Source organism: Gymnodraco acuticeps, unplaced genomic scaffold, assembly GCF_902827175.1.
Source record: "Gymnodraco acuticeps unplaced genomic scaffold, fGymAcu1.1, whole genome shotgun sequence".
In the NCBI taxonomy this organism is placed as follows: domain Eukaryota; kingdom Metazoa; phylum Chordata; class Actinopteri; order Perciformes; family Bathydraconidae; genus Gymnodraco; species Gymnodraco acuticeps.
The window spans coordinates 3,886,289-3,903,853 of record NW_022989768.1 but is presented as its reverse complement, the minus strand read 5'-3'; positions in this window follow the sequence as shown (position 1 = coordinate 3,903,853).

Below are 17,565 nucleotides of genomic sequence, written 5' to 3'. Positions count from 1 at the left end.
AAAAAGCAGGTTTGGATAACTGGAAGGAAAAGGTGGTTTTCCTATGCGCTGATGGTGCGGCTGTCAATTTGGGGAAGAGGAATGGTGTGGCTGCAAAGCTGAAGGAAGAGATTGGACACCTGCTTGCTATACACTGTGTGGCACACAGGCTGGAATTAGGTCTGGTGGATTCAATAAAAGAGAATCAGAGGCTGAAGCAGCTGCAGGAGGTGCTGCAATATTTGCATCAGCAATACCACTACTCTCCAAAGGCACTGAGGGAGCTAAGGATGCTGGCAGATGCAATGGAGGAGAAGGTCTTCAAGCCTACAAACCTGAAGGGGTCCAGGTGGTTGCCCTACATCCACAAGGCAACACAGATCCTGTGTAATAGCTATGCAATCTTTGTGGCCCACTTTGAGGACCAGGTCAGCCCAGAGAGGACAACCTGACCTTCACCTGCAGTGATGGGAAGGGCAAAGAACATCCTCCACTACCTCAAAAGCCACACCAATGTCCAGTTCATGCACTTCCTGCTGGATACACTGGACTTTCTCAAGGCACTGAGCCTCCAGTTTCAGCAGGATATCTGACACCAGGGGAGGCAGTCCATTGAGGCGTGCCTCAATTAAATATTGAGTCCCTGTGCCACCATTACCAGAGCATCCTGGTGCGTGAGGGGACCACAGTCACGGAGGTGTTGGGAGAGTAGGCCTACAGGTTCTATAAAATCTGGGCAAGAATGCGGAATGGGCCCCTCAGAGACACTCCTGGAAATACTCCAGAGAGGTGATCTACAGACCAAGTTTAAGAACCTAGGCATCTTTGCCCAGATCTACCTAACAATGGCTATCAGTACCGCAGCATGTGAGAGAAGCTTCTCTTGCATGAAGAGGGTGAAGAGCGACTGGAGGTCCTCACTGTCGACCCAAAATCTCACTCGTCTCATGTTCCTGACCATTGAAGGGCCTAGTCTGGATACCTTTGATTCTAAGAGAGCTGTTTTGCAGTGGTGGTGTAATAGATTGTTTTTGTAACATTGACAGTATTTTAACTGTTACCTTTGACCTTTGTTAATGTAGTTTAATTGTAGGATGTTTGGAAAGGATGAGAAGGTATTCTGTCTGCGCTTGTTTGTATTTGTTTTGGAGACGTGTGATCTGTTAAACTGTGATCGACTAGATGGCCTTGATCTGGGAGACGGAGATCGATTGCTCTTGTCTCCGGCCACATATCTGGGGGGTTTCGCGGTACTTTACCGGAGAATGAAACCTAACTTTGACTCTTGTCAAAATTCTTCCCTTTTATCAGGTATGTAGATAGTACAAAAACATAGCAAATTGGGACAAACTATAACATAACATGTGTAAGGAGTGTTTTAAAGCGGTTGTGTGAAATAGTGAGTGTGTTATGATTACGTTTTATCAGCTTGGGCTGATGTGTGTGATAGCTGAGAATGTGTGTAGTAGTAGGCTTGTTTGAGACGCGTTGCGGCTCGCCTCGAAAGTAGACGAGAATAGCCGATCGCAGCCGGGGGAGGTCTCAAAAAGCTCGCCTGAAGTCGGACAGCTCGGAGTCCATGCTCGGAGTCGGCTTCGTCTTCTTCTTCTTCTCTTGGTTTTTTGGCGGATTGCAAACAACTTTAAGGTGCATACCGCCACCTCCGGAGTCGGCTTGACTCGGTTTGCATTTATAAAGAATGCACACATGTGTTTAATCGTTAATGTCAGATATGTACTAAGTAAATACATTTGTTCCTGCTCCAGATTAGATTCAACTTTATTGTTATTGCACATATTACAGGTACTGAGACAACGAAATGCAGTTTAGCTTCTAACCAGGTGCAACAAGCAGTAAAGTGAAAAGTAATGTACACAATCTACAGAATAACATATAGAATGAATTGAATGATGAATAAACAGTGAGGGCTATGAATACACTAGATATACACAGCAGCCTGAGAGCAGTATGAACAGTGTGTATGAATATGCTAAGATATATAAAGTATGAAAACGGTAAGCAGTGCAAGTATAGTATAAAATATATAGATATTCATTTCATGATGATAAATATTGTGGAACAATGATGAAAAATGTGAATGGAAGTGGCGACGTAAAACTGACACAAAACAACAACAACATTTTGCCAGCCAATTGGAGAGTTTCATCACCAGCACGTGGTAAAAACCACCAATGAGCGCTCAGCTCGAGATACCAGCGAGCCGTTTCCCATCAAGCATTTCGCTTCCGCAGCCCGTTGAGAGCAACTGCGCCAACTCGCCTCGCCTCGCTCTCAAGGCTGCGGGCGTCTTTGTCCCGCGAAATTTCAAAGTCTCATGTGGGCGGGCCTCCAGAGCAAGTCGGACAAAATGACTAACCATCATGCAACGCACTAGCAAGACGTTGATCGCAACTGCGCAGGTCTGCGCAGGTCTTGCTTGTCTCAAACAAGCCTAACGTCTACATGGTTACATGAACAAACACTGCGTATCGCGCATTTGCCGCCATCTTGTGTATTGTGTATGCACACAGTTATATGTAATATGTTGTAAATTATATAATCTTATCAATGATATTGTTGTAATTAAGAAGTTTCATGATTGAAATACAGTGTTAATAGCCAAGTTGTATGTGCTATTGAAAGGTGTTGCATTTGTTGACTCACTCGAGTAAAGTACCGGAGACTGAAACCTAACTTTGACTCTTGTCAAAATTCTTCCCTTTTATCAGGGGCGTAACAGTGGCAGTCGGGGTCAAGAGCCAGACGTCCAGGATTTACAGACTGGTCATCAGGAGGACGGCAAAATCAACCGACCGAGGAGGAAAATGAGGAAGAACTGACGATTGAAATGTTGTAGTATAGTAGTAATGTAGTTTGTAAATAAATTACTATTGCAACAAATGTGTTCATTTTCTTCATTATTAGAGTCGATTTTTTTTTTGGACGAATGGTGGGGCCAGTGATAATGAAAATCTACTGGCCGCCATCTGAAGCTTTTAGGGCCGACAGGGGGAGGAGAATACCACGCTGTGTGTATTTATCGCTAAGCTAGCTGGACGCTACGGAGCCCAGCTATCCGCCCTCTGAAGCTTTTAGGGCCGACAGGGAGAGGAGAATGTCCCGCTAACGCTGTGTGTGTGTTTCACATTAGCGGGACGCTATGGAGCTCAGGTATCCGCCATCTGAAGCTTTTAGGACCGACAGGGGGAGGAGAATACAACGCTGTGTGTATTTATCGCTAAGCTAGCTGGACGCTACGGAGCCCAGCTATCCGCCCTCTGAAGCTTTTAGGGCCGACAGGGAGAGGAGAATGTCCCGCTAACGCTGTGTGTGTGTATTTCACATTAGCGGGACGCTATGGAGCTCAGGTATCCACCATCTGAAGCTTTTAGGGCCGACAGGGGGAGGAGAATACAACGCTGTGTGTATTTATCGCTAAGCTAGTTGGATGCTACGGAGCCCAGCTATCCGCCCTCTGAAGCTTTTAGGGCCGACAGGGAGAGGAGAATGTCCCGCTAACGCTGTGTGTGTATTTCACATTAGCGGGACACTATGGAGCTCAGGTATCCACCATCTGAAGCTTTTAGGGCCGACAGGGGGAGGAGAATACAACGCTGTGTGTATTTATCGCTAAGCTAGCGGCTAAGCTAGCTGGACGCTACGGAGCCCAGCTATCCGCCCTCTGAAGCTTTTAGTGCCGACAGGGGGAGGATAATGTCCCGCTAACGCTGTGTGTGTGTGTTTCACATTAGCGGGACGCTATGGAGCTCAGGTATCCACCATCTGAAGCTTTTAGGGCCGACAGGGGGAGGAGAATACAACGATGTGTGTATTTATCGCTAAGCTAGCTGGACGCTACGGTTCAGGTATCCGTCCTCTTTATTGCGGACAGGTTGAGGAGGATGTCCCGCTCGTGTGTGTGTGTGTGTGTGTGTGTGTCGGAGCTCAGGTGAGAGCGCTCTGATTACAGTACACTGTAGGAAACAGTTCTGAACTGTTTCCGCCAGTTCTTTAAGTTCGCCGTTCGCGAACAGCTTCTCTTTAGCTTTTGGCGGAAGGCGGCGACTCAAACAAACGAATCGTTTTGTGGGAGGAATCAGTTCATCTCGTTCACTTCAAAGATTCGTTCAAAAAAAGAATCTATGTTTTTTTTGGTTTTGTCCATTTGTGTTTCACGTGTCCCGCACCTGCATGGACGCGAGAGACGTATCGTCACATGCTTGAACATGAAGAGGGGCAACCCCAACCAAAAGCCTTCTGGGGCGCATTGGAAAAGGTGAAGAAAGAGGCAAGAGGAAAAACACCAGGAAAACAGAGGTATGTCTGATGACTGTTTTGTGTTTATTGCCATTTTTCAAGCAAATGTTTAAATCTAGCCAGACAGCTAAACACCAGGAAAACAGTTGTGAGCTGCTAGCTACCTGTCGTCATAGCTAGATAGGTAGCTAGCTTTACCTTACTGATATTATTATTAACGCTATCTATTTTGGAGAAAAAGGGGGAGGAAAACCGAGTATGTCTCATGACTGTTGTGTTTAACAATATTGACATTTTTCAAGCAAAGTTTTAAAGCTAGCTAGCTATCGTTAGCTAACGATATATACATGTGCTGTTAGCTAACGATAGCAGCTGACATATAGTATGATAGAAGCTGGCAGATGGCAGATGCTTTACCATCTAGCTAGATAGCTATTTTTACACCACTTGCACTGTGTGGGTTTTCTTGTATTCATTATATATATGTATTATCATTAACCCTTTAACTGCCAGCACCACCATTTGGTAGAGCACATTTTGTGTCTTGATATCTTGTTGAAAAATAAAAAAAAAGTGTAACTGATTCAGCCAGCTCTACCCTTTGGTTGACATGTTATGCACAAAACAACCTCTAGATGTGACTTCAGTCAAGTATTTTGTGATATTGCCTGTTGAATTCATTAGGGTGGGAGTAGTTCATACAGTACACACATTCACACCTGGAAGCTTCCCAGCACAGTACCACAGTTTTCTATTTTATTATTGCACAGTACAATAGCACTTATATTACTAATAATATTACTGCTAATGATGTGAATGTCACACACACACACACACACACACACACACACACACACACACACACACACACACACACACACACACACACACACACACACACACACACACACACACACACCACACACACACACACACACACACACACACACACACACACACACACACACACACACACACACACACACACACACACACACACACACACACACACACACACACACACACACAGTGGGTGTCTAACTGTATCCATGCATGTTTGACTGTGCCTGCAGGTGAAAACGTACCTGTCCCAAGTTAACCTGCTGCTATACAATCAGCAGGAGAGACATTGATCCCGAGTACCATAGCACAGTCTGCAGCACGTGACCCCATAAGGGCAGCAGCTGTTGACCCTGCCGACTGGCCATCCATATCTGATAAGGTCAGAACAGAGTTTGTGAGCAGAGGATCCTATCAGGCAAAACCACACTTCATTTTTCCAAAAAGACAGGATGGGAGAAGCTGCCACCACCACAACTTTTATAGAAAACTGGTAAATGGGGAAAGAATCAAGAGAAGCTATTGTACTCACAGAAAAACGATAGCCTTTACTGTTTTTGCTGCAAGCTGTTCTCCCAGAAGGAATACAAATTAATCAGTGCAGGACTAAATGACTGGAAAAATTGCCACCACTTACTGAAAACACACGAGAACACTCCAGAACAGGGGTCACCAACCTTTTTTAGGATGAGGGCTACTTTCAAAAAATAAAACAAGTCTGGGGCTACTTTTACTCCTCTTTTTTGTTTTTTGCAGTGTATATATTTAGCACATTTTAACATTATTATATGCTTACCTTTAACCTTTGTGTGCTGTTTGGGTCTGTGGGACCCGTTTTCAGTGTTTACTCAAATAACATGTATGCAATTTAATTATTTTAACCTGCTTTATTTGGGGGTGGGCCTCACATCCTCTAGGGGGGCCCTCACATCCTCCAGGGGGGACCTCACATCCTCTAGGGGGGTCCTCACCTCCTCTAGGGGGGTCCTGGGGCATGCACCCCCGGGAAGATGTTTTTTAAAATGTTGAAGTGAAATGCATCAATCTGGTGCACTTTGAGCACAAAATGAATTTATGGATACAGCTCTCAACACTCAGATGAAAGGGAGCTGTATACTTTTCAATGATCCAAACATCTTTAGAATATTATCACAACCAATAACAAATCATTTAAACTTGTTTATTCTTATCTTATGTTACCTAGTTAGCATTCTATCTTTTTCTTTATGCATATGTTATTGATCACTCTCCTTTTAAACAGTTTTTGGTACTGTCCTATAGTACACATTGGAATGATTTCTTACTTTATATTAAATAGATAATAGTGTGCTCTCCCTAGCTCTCTCTCTCCCTCCCTCCCTAGCTCGCTCTCTCTCTCTCGCTCGCTCACAGAGGCTGTGTGCTATGGAATGCCATTTAAGCCAATATTAAATAAATAAATATATACATAAATAATTAAATAAATACATATATATTAGGGCCGGGACTTTAACGCGTTAATTAAGATTAATTAATTACACAAAAATTAACGCGTTAAAAAAATTAACGCATTTTAATCGCACTTATTTTTGCACCGCGGAACGTTTCTCACTGGATGAGTTTCAGGCGTACCGATTATACTGGAGCACCAACTAACGTTCATGACTTCAGACAACAACAAACCACAGTGAACAACAGTGGGAAATGTTGTTTTAAAACGGACGGATGGAAGCGTCGATAAGAGCACGGTTGTGTGCAAATTATGCAAAAAGGAATTCGCATATCACCGCAGCACATCAAGCCTCAAGTATCACCTCAATGCAAAACATATAGCAGCTAGCGTGGAAGCTAGCGTGGACGTTAGCCTCTTTTATCGCGTTCACACCAAAAAGAGCCGGTACTAAAATTAGTTCATGAGAACCTTTTTACCCCCACGAAAGTCCCTGCTAGAGAGCAGAGAGCTGCTAGAGAGCAGGGACTTTCGTACGGCTCTCTTGTGAGAAAAGAGCTATATTTCTGATTGGCTGGGCGGATTGCAAACCACGCCCCGTAAAACTCCCAAAAAGTTTTGTGAAGCCGCCATTTTATTATCCTCGTATTAGCATTATTAGCATTAGCATTAGCCCAGCGCAGAAACGCAGAGAGACTAATTTATGGCAACACAAAATAAACATGGGAGCGGTGGAGATGAGGAGGTGTCGGCGTTCTGGCGATTTACTCGGAAGGCTTCAGTAGAAGCTGCTGGGAGTCCCAGCAGCTTCTACTGAAGCCAGTCCCCAACTCCGGGGACTTCCGGCCGGGGACTTTGGGTGGTTTGCGGCCTGCCAGTAAACACCAAAGCAGAAGAAGAAGAAGTGACGTCAGCGGCTTCATTTGCCTAATCCTCCCCCAGGTTCAAAGAGTTCTCATGAACTAAGTTCTCATGAACCTTTGTGGGAAAAGTACTGCGGTGTGAATGCGCCTAATGGTAAACTAAAATCCATGTGAAAAAAATTGCTTCTCACTGTTCTCAGGTCAAATATTTATATGTGATTAAAAATGCGATTAATTTCGATTAATTAATTACAAAGCCTCTAATTAATTAGATTAATTTTTTTAATCGAGTCCCGGCCCTAATATATATATAAATATGCCTATGAAATAAATGATAAAATAAATAAATTAGGCAATAAATATGTATACATGTACATTTAAATACACATTTATTTATTTCATCGGACTTTTATTTCATAATGACACATTTATTTATTTCAAGAGACTTGTATTTCATAATGACACATTTATTTATTTCAAGAGACTCGTATTTCATAATGACATATTTATTTATTTCAGATGACTTGTATTTCATAATGACGCGTTTCTTTATTTCAAGAGACTCGTATTTCATAATGGCTTATTTCATGTGACTTGTATTTCATGATGAGACATTTCCATTCCTTATATGCAAATGAACGGGGCGTGGTTAGCTCACAGGTCCAGAGACCCAGACCAAAGCAACAGCACCACACTGACTACTCGAGAAGAGGAAGAAAATGGAGGAGAAGGACTATAAGGCAAACTACTAAATGAAAATAACAACATGGAAGACGTCGGTGGGCTCCAAGACTTAACTGGTTCTTATCTGGTCCGCCCAATGCTGCTCTTCTGAGAGCAACCGCTCTGACAGCTCTCTCTAGTCTCTACTGGGAAACAGCTAAAAGTCCTTCTGGAGGTAAGCAACGCTACACAATTACACCCAGTCCGAGAGTAAAATATGTCTCGAAGGTTCGTTTTGCTTTCTTACAACGTTAAAAAGAGCCTGTGACAGCATCCCAACAACTGTTGTGCAATGAAATATTGGGCTACTAGTAATCTCGAACCGTCAGTTTAAAAAAGAAAAAGCGATACCGTTCCGATAAATATCAATAATTTCGAACATCGCGGGGAAATTCCTTCGACTCATTTTGAAGTTTTGGGGGAAGCCGGAAGTGACGTCAATGCGGGAACGCTTCACTGTGCGGCAAGAGAGCCAAACACGGACAAAGTGTGTTGTCATGCGTAGAAATGGTGAATTACTGAGTTTAGGCACGTTAATAACGTTTTAATGAAGTTGACTACAGTATATTCATATTTGTCAGTGCTTTCATGTCAATTCGGCGAACATAAACATAAATGATCGTGGTGAAGATGATGATTACATTAGGATTAAAAATCGGTATTGAGAGCTTCTGAATTTCCTCCCGTAGGATGTGATATAAAAACAAATCGATTATTTTTGTAGTTGTAAACTCAAGTGGATGAAACTACATGTATTAGTGCTTTCATGTCAATTCGGCGAACATATGATAGATTAAATGATCGTGAGAATGATGATTAAAAATCGTTTGTTTGTGCCGGTCTGCATTTCCTGATTGTAGTTGTAGTACACCAACATGGATTAAACGTGTGTTTTTTTCACCACAATGTTGGGGAAATTAATGGATAAAATGCACGGATTATTATTATTATTATTCCCACTCCGATCGGGACACTAGGTCCACCGTTTCCCCGCAGCGAGGCTCCCCCCGTTGACAGTTGACGTGGGCTGGGTGCAGTCGCGGACTGGCCATCGGGACGAATCCCGATGGGCCGGTACCGAAGTGGGCCGGTCGGATAAATCACTAGCACATCCCCCATAGGCGGCGCGTGAGGCTCAGGTTTGGGAAGGCTAAATAACTTTTTTTACCTGACGCTGCCCGCCTCCAGCGTCTATAGAAAAGAGATCAACTCAGTGTGCGGAGTTTAAATCTCTCAAGTCATATTACAGGATAAAGGAAATACAGTTTAAACTGCCGTAGGCCTATGCAGAGAAGACGCCGACGTGTCGCACTTATCATTCATATTACATCATCAATCAGATCATCGATCATATAATATCATAATATATCATATATTTCCTTATCTGCCGTGTCTGGCCGTGCAACACTTACAGTGTCACATACTGTATGCAGAAGTATTATTTTTAGCAACACATTATGTTGACGAAACACTCGAGTCAAATGTAATTAAAGTCAGATCCACTCGTGTCTTAGACGTGAACGCGCTCTCAGCTGGTGAGAGAAACCCTGGCTTGATTGACCGAGTTGATAACCAGCGTCGTAGGACCGCTTAGCGAGATCTCGTTTGTTAGTTTGTTGTTGTTAGTTAGTTTGTTACTCAAACATATCCAGGGTCTGTTGAACTGGCTTCGTAGTACAGGGCACAGGTGGCTAGCAGCGCTAATGTCAAAGACACAGACATTGCATTATATTTGTATTTTACCAGGATGCCGTGACACAAATATTTACATATTCACATTTACTATCTACAGCACCCGCCGCCCCTGACATCCCCCACTCCCCCCGTTGACAACTTACTAGCGGTACCGAAGTGGGCCGGTCGAGAGTCCCGGGATGATTTTTAGTCCCATTCCACCACTGGCTACATGACTGTATGATCGCCCATATTGACGCACCTAATTCCTAAACTTCTAACAGATACAACATAAAGCGATCCGTCAGACTCATATGAGCTCTCAGACACGTTCAAAATTAAACTGTCTGAGTTGTCTGAGCTTGCTGCTGTGTGCACCATCGTGCGTTTGCATGCAGATGCTGGGATCCTGAACGGTGCAGCTGGAGCGCTGTGCCCGCAATGACGTCACACGTAATTTGGCGGGACTTGAAGAATCCCCGAGCAGATCCAGGAAATGGTCAACATTGAAGGGCAGATTAATGGTTATCAAAGTACAAATATCCAAAATCAGTTCAGTAACGGTTTTCAAGGGGACAATATTTACTCAAATTGATGGGTTTGGATGATGGGGAAAACTCGTGTCACAGGCTCTTTAAGTTAATGTTAACGTAACCTTACGTTTGCTAGGAGGCTATTGTTACGAGCACACAACAGTTAGCAGCTAACGTTTTCTGCAGTTTGTGTTGCCCCTGAAAAACGTGATGTAGTTATTTAAGGGTATGTTAAATTAACGTTATTTTACAAGTTGAGAGAGTTAAGTTGTGTTTAAAATCGTCAATGTAATGCACGTTAGAGGTTTTGTGTTGGACATGAAGTTATCTAACGTTAGCTAACTCCACCAGGTTAGCATGTTAAGCTGTACTTTTTGTGGCAGCTAGCTTAATACAAAAAGGGGTTTTGTGCTTCATTGCAAACTTTTCTTTGTTAATCTACCTGAAACTGTAGGGACAGTTTGTTTCTACTCAACTATACAGACCATTGTTGAGGAGATGCAAAACATACTGTACATGAGTTGGGTCCAACATATACCTTGAGTAATGTTACTTTGCTGCTAAAAATGAAACATCATTATCAGATGAGGACATCACCAAAGTGTGTGAGCCTGTCAGGGGATTTGATCTGTTCTCTGCATGTCCTAAACACTGCTCTGGTATTACTTATTTTGTAACATGTAAGTCTCCCGCTCTTGTCATCTTTCAGGCTTTGCATTTGAACTCCTATGACTGGTTGCGGACTTGAAGGGAACGCCTTCCTGACATCCAGGAAAAAGGTGAGATTATAATACATTTGAATGCCAAAAGCAATTTATTGTTTTTAACTTTTGAAATATGATTGTTTTGGGGCATTTCAGTTTTATTGGACAGGCAGTAGAGATCTACTGGAAACAGTGGAGAGGGAGGAGATGATATGCAGCATACGGCCCAGCCGGATGGTTGCTGCTCCGTGTGGAACGTGTCCTATCAGGTAAAGCACTTTGGTACCCAGTTATTTCTGGTGTTGAGTTTGAATTTAGCTTTTGGAATGTAATTTCCAACTGTGCATTGTAAAGACTGAAAAAACAGCCTCAAGTTAAAGCTTGACATGATTTGGTCTTTTACTTAAGAAGATGTTTGTCCTCCTGTGTTGTCTTATTTCCTTATCTTTCTTTCAGGTGTAACATCTACCAATGGTTGTACATGACAGAGACCTCCTCCGCCTCTTTGCTGTCTTACTAGTCAATCCTTCTGATCAGGTCCTTTCCTAAATAGTGGTAAGTTTTACAGTTCAGTGTATGTTAATTTAGTAACTTAATACTTTACCGCTGTTGAATAAATCCTATATTGCTAGTCATTTTATTAAAACTACGATTTGTAAACTTTTTGATTCCAATTACAATAATCTTTTTGTTATAATTGTAAAACATATCTTAACATCCATCAGCAATCAATACAACAAATCATCCAACACTAAATAGAAGAAATCTGGACCTATTTCTTTTTATACAGCAGCATGTTTTGGGACTGCTCATTGATGTCATCAAGAGCCATTGAGGCTGCAGCCACACGTGGACAAAAACGTCCGTTTGCGTTACTGTTTAGTGTCATATAGACCATTCGGCCACACGAGGACGACCGCATACGGCACTAAACGACTGAGGAAACGATAACGGGTCCCAAGGTGGATAGAACGGCATACGCAACGCTCTGGGGGGTCAAACAGCTCCGTGTGTACGCCCTATACGATCATTTTCTGATAATGATTGCGCAATAGCCCCGCCTCTCCCCACCTCTGCTGTTCACCTCCGCGTACCCCGCGCCATTGCTGATGTGTTTCGCCACCAACAACAACAACAATGGCGGATCGCAGAGTTGCTATCGTGCTCCGGACGCTACTGACCATGCTACAGTTCTTTGTGCAACATCTACAGCAGACTTACACATCCGGGGGGGATCTTACTCGCTGCTTTTGTGGATATGTACTGCAGCTTCAGCGATCATTTTCTGATAATGATTGCGCAATAGCCCCGCCTCTCCCCACCTCTGCTGCTCACCCCCGCGTCAAAGTAAACTGCACACTGAATTCAGATTATTTATCTTTCTCTCGATATGGACATATACGCGAGTGAAGTCTAATCTGACAGGACGGAGACACCTCTCAAACTACCTAAACTAGTTATAAATATGTTTATTTTTACTGTTGGCCGGGTCACTCATTACTGGATCAGCTGCTGCATGAAACAGACACTGACGCTGTCCGAAGAGAGGGAGGAAAAAGAGAGGCTCCGTGTATTTTTATTATTATATTATATAGAGTCGTTATTCATTTGTTTTAAAGCTCAATAAATAACAAAGAAGACCTTTGACCGGCACTTTTATAATTTTGTCGGAAGGTTTAAACTTTAATACACGTTGACTGGCGAAAAACTCTGCCCGGTTCCCTCGGCCCCCACCGCGGAGAATAAACAGAAGGGCAACCATGACAACCATGCTTCTTCGCTGCTTTTGTGGAGGAAGTTACAGCGCCACGTACAGGCTCCTGCATATGTACTGCAGCTTCTCCAGCGGTTGGAGCTAAACGGAGCGGTCTCGTGTGGGCAGACACTATCCGGATAACTATTGCGTGTGGACGGAAGCTTGTTTGCGTTTGCGTTAATCCTATGCGTTTAGCCGTTTTCGTCCTCGTGTGGCTGGGGTCTGAGTCTACCTTTTGTAGTCGGCCTCTCAGAATGTTTATCATTTATTTGTATTTTAACATTCCTATAATAATTAGTTTTTTTATTGTTTTGTTCTTTATTTTTGTTGTGAGAATCACTTTGCAATTATTGTGTAAGTGCTATATAAATAGTTATACTAATATTATTGTTGTTACTATTATTAATAATGTCTTCTTTGTTTTCTTTATTCATCGCTGCAGAAAGGATCATGCCAGCCCACATCAAACACCTGATCAAGAGCTTGTGAACCTCACTGCTGCAGACACCTGTGTGATATTCCACTCTGACTGGAACCCTCAAAATGACCTGCAGGTACAATATATATATATATATATATATATATATATATATATTAGGGGTGTAACGGTTCACAAACATTTCGGTTCGGTACGTACCTCGGTTTTTTGGTCACGGTTCGGTTCGGTACGTTTTCGGTACAGCAGAATTTTTTTTTCACAAAACAAAACATATATATATATTTTTTTTTTATTATTATTAAACTGTGAATAATGTATTCACTCAAATAAATACAAAATATAATAAAATAAACATTAAGGTGCAGCATTTCGATGAACTGAAATAATCTGTATTTGAACTTTACTGTAGGCTACTAGTACTCACAAAACATAAACTATTAGTTTTGGGTTTTTAATTATTATTAAACTGTGAATATTCACTTAAATAAATACAAAATAAAATAAACATTAAGGTGCAGCTTTTCGATGAACTGAAATAATCTGTATTTGAACTGAACTGTACTAGTTCCTAAGCAGCCAGTTTGACATTAGGACTTGCTTGTCATTGTATTTTCATGTTTTTTTAAAGAAAAATGAACTTGTCCACATTGCTTGCCGAAAGGGCAGATCTGCTGGCACTAACAATGTCTCCTGCTGTGGAGAACACCCTCTCTCTAGGGACAGAGGTAGCAGGTACAGCCAGGTAGCGCTTTGCTAACATGGCAACATAAGGATATTTGGCGTTTGTAATAGCTTTGGCTCGGTCTGAACTCTCTGCGAGTGGTGGAGGCTTAAATGCTAGTGGGAGTTGGGTTTGCACTTCAGTCTTTTTTCTTTTGGTACCGGTGATATTCACGTTCGGGTGATGCCTTTTCAAGAGTGTGCAAGTTTGATGTATTGCCAGCCGCGTAACCAATGTTAGTTGAACAATGCCGACAAACAGCTTTGGTTCGGTCCACCTGTCTTTGTCCTTCATCCTTGTACGTAACTGCGAAACCAAAATGTTCCCAAACCGGAGACTTCAATGATGCTGGAGGATTTTCGAGCTCAACTTTATCTGCGTTCGCCATTAATTTTCGACAGTTCCTCAAATTACTGACTACATTTGAACGCATCCCTCTGACCAGCTCTCATAGTATGCCTCTCATCCAATGAAATGACTTGCTCGCTCTATGACGCGTTGAACCCAATGTGAGCAAATTACTCTGAATGCTGCGACGCAGCACCTGAGATTACTTCCAAAAAATTGTTCACGTTCTCAATTTTTTACGTTTAATGTTATATTCGTTCGGTACACTTCGGTACACACTTGTACCGAACCGAAGGGCCCGTACCGAATAATTTCGGTACGGGTACGTGTACCGTTACACCCCTAATATATATATATATATATATTAGTGCTGTCAAAATTATCGCGTTAACAGCGGTAATTAATTTTTTGAATTAATTGCGTTAAAATATTTAACGCATGTTTAGAATGGCCCGCCCCATACGTGCCACCAGTGGCAGCGCCAGGGTATGGCTGGGGTAGGCTACACCAGAAATGGCTTAGCCCCACCATGAAAAATGATGATAAAGTCTGCCAACTCGCGCGTAGTAAATTGCACAGACAGCAGTTAGTAAGATTGATTTCAGTAGCCACGGTTTTGAAAACTTTTGTCACGTAGTGATCGTCGTCTCAATAGAACATCTTTGATAACGGCGTGGTGTTGTTGCAGGAAGTCCCGACGGAGAATACTTTTGCTGTAGTACAGGGGTGCACATAACTGGTACGCAGGTTATGTGCGTAATCTCTCTGAAATGCGTACCGTCACTTGTGTCACAAAGCGCATTTGCGTACCGACGTACTTGTGAAGCTTTTCCAGAAGGCGGTTAGATCACCGGACGACAGAGTCGGTCTCCGTGTGCACCAGTGTTGGGACTAACGCGTTACAAGTATTTTGGGCAGTAACTAGTACTCTAACGCATTACTTTTTAAATTCAGTAACTCCGTTACTACATGGTGCGTTACTCCGTTAGTTTTTTTCATATAGTCAACAGCCATGCGAACAGAGATGAGAACTGTACTTAAGTACAGTACTTGAGTAAATGTACTTAGATACTTCCTGTGTCACATGCGGAGACGCGCTGTGGGCGTGTTTGTGTTGTTTACTAACAAGACTATCATGGCGGCGGCGGAGCTCAAGTCTAGTTTCTCCACCTGGAGATATTCTCACTATTTCACTTTTGTCGAGCACAAAGAAAAGAAAGTTTCTGTTAAATGTAAGTTGTGTCCAGGCGGGTCAAAGATCTTATCTACTGCCCAAACCAGTAATTCAAATCTCTTAAAACATCTGCAAAAACAACATGCTGGGACGAAGCTCGTAGCTAAGACCACAGAGACTCAGCCGACGCCACTCCACCTCCACCTAAGCAACAGCGGCTGGATTTCAACCAAGGGACTGCTGGCCAGGGAAAAGTCGATAAAGCCATTGCACGGTATGTTGTAGAACACATGCAGGCTATTGCTACAGTGGAGTCACCCGCTTTCAGGGAGCTAGTTAGCATGATAGCATATCCGGGCGGCACACGGCATATGGGACGGAACACTTTTTCCAACTACCTGGAGAAAGAATATACAAAAATGGAAAGCCAGCCCTTTTTGTAAGTAACTAAAACGTTACTTTTCACAGTAACGCATTACTTTCTGGTGCAAGTAACTTGTAAAGCACTTGAAATGTTTGGCTCTATGAACCCTGATGTACTTATATGATTCTGTTTTCTTCAAGGTTGTGTCTTCCTGGTCGAATGTACTTATTGTAAGTCGCTTTGGATAAAAGCGTCAGCTAAATGCAATGTAAAGTAACTGAGTTACTTTTTACATGAAGTAACTAGTAATGTAACTAGTTACTGGTTTTCAGTAACGAGCACAACACTGGTGTGCACAGACAGGGCTGCTGTTAACGTCGGTCTGTACAACGGAATTGTGCCAAAACTACGCCAACCGGCTGCGGAGGGAGACTCCCCCCCCTTCACTGGAGAACTGCGCTAAAACAGCTGATCACAACATTCACACTCTGTGGTCACGAAGTACTCCACTAGCCGCCACCGCCCCCCCTCTGTCGACTTTCCTGAAGTACTCCCCCGTTGATAGAAATCAACACGTAATGAATTAAGACCCCACGGTTTGATGATTTGATAGGTGTGTGGGTTGTCTTTCATTTTGACACGCAGAAAAATGTTATAATAGACATAGATACTGTATGTTAAATGGATATATCTGCCTTCTTTCATTTATTTTTCCATTCCCACAACAATATACATAAATAAATGGCATATTTTGGACATAGTTCGAATGGTGATTAATCATGATTAATTAATTTTTAAGCTGTGATTAATCTGATTAAAAATGTTAATCGTTTGACAGCCCTAATATATATATATCTGCTCTGTCCGTCCTAAAGATAGTTCAATAGGGCTACAACAACAACAGTCTTTCCGTTTATTCCCTCGGTTCTTTAAGTGTATATTATTTTCCCATTTAATGCTTAAAAACGTTGAACAGCAGCTGCACATGATGCTCTTTTGACCACTCTTTTAATTTTTTATTTCAGGCTCAAGCTCGGTTCGTCATCGTTTTGGCCAGTCTAAGGCGGTGGAGGTGTACCGTCTGATCACTAGAAACTATGAGAGGGAAATGCTGGATAAAGCTAGTCTGAAGCTCGGGCTGGACCGTCCCGTCCTGCAGAGCATGAGTGGCAACAACAACGGGGTGAGAAAAAGAAAATCTGTCATATTTCTAGATGCCAAGTCATTTTTGGGTCAGTCGCTGTTGCAGTACGCTTAGTTTATTTTCAAAAAGAGTTTTCTAAATCCACTTGTGTAAATGTCTCTCTGCGTCGCCTTTAGCCGGTCCAGCAGTTCTCCAAGAAGGAGATCGAGGACCTGCTGAGGAAAGGAGCCTACGCCGCCATCATGGACGAGAACGACGAAGGCAATCAATCGCTTCTGCTAGGAGGACATCGACCAGATCCTGCAGCGAAGAGCCACCATCATCACCATCACCAGGTATGTTCTTAGCAGCACTAGCCACTTGCGCTTTGTGTTGGTAATGTTGGAGTTTTGAGGTTTTTACAACCCCACTCGGCTCCGCGTGTCGTTTTGACGAGTCCTGCTTAAAATCATAACAGGAAGGAAATCAGACAGAGAACACCCAGATACCAGTTTAAACAATCTGTTTTAATTATCAAAGGTAATAATGCAATGCACTATAATACATTACAACACCATATAATACAATATACTAAAATCATATTGTAATGTTTTAAGAAGTAGCCGGCCACTTCTTCC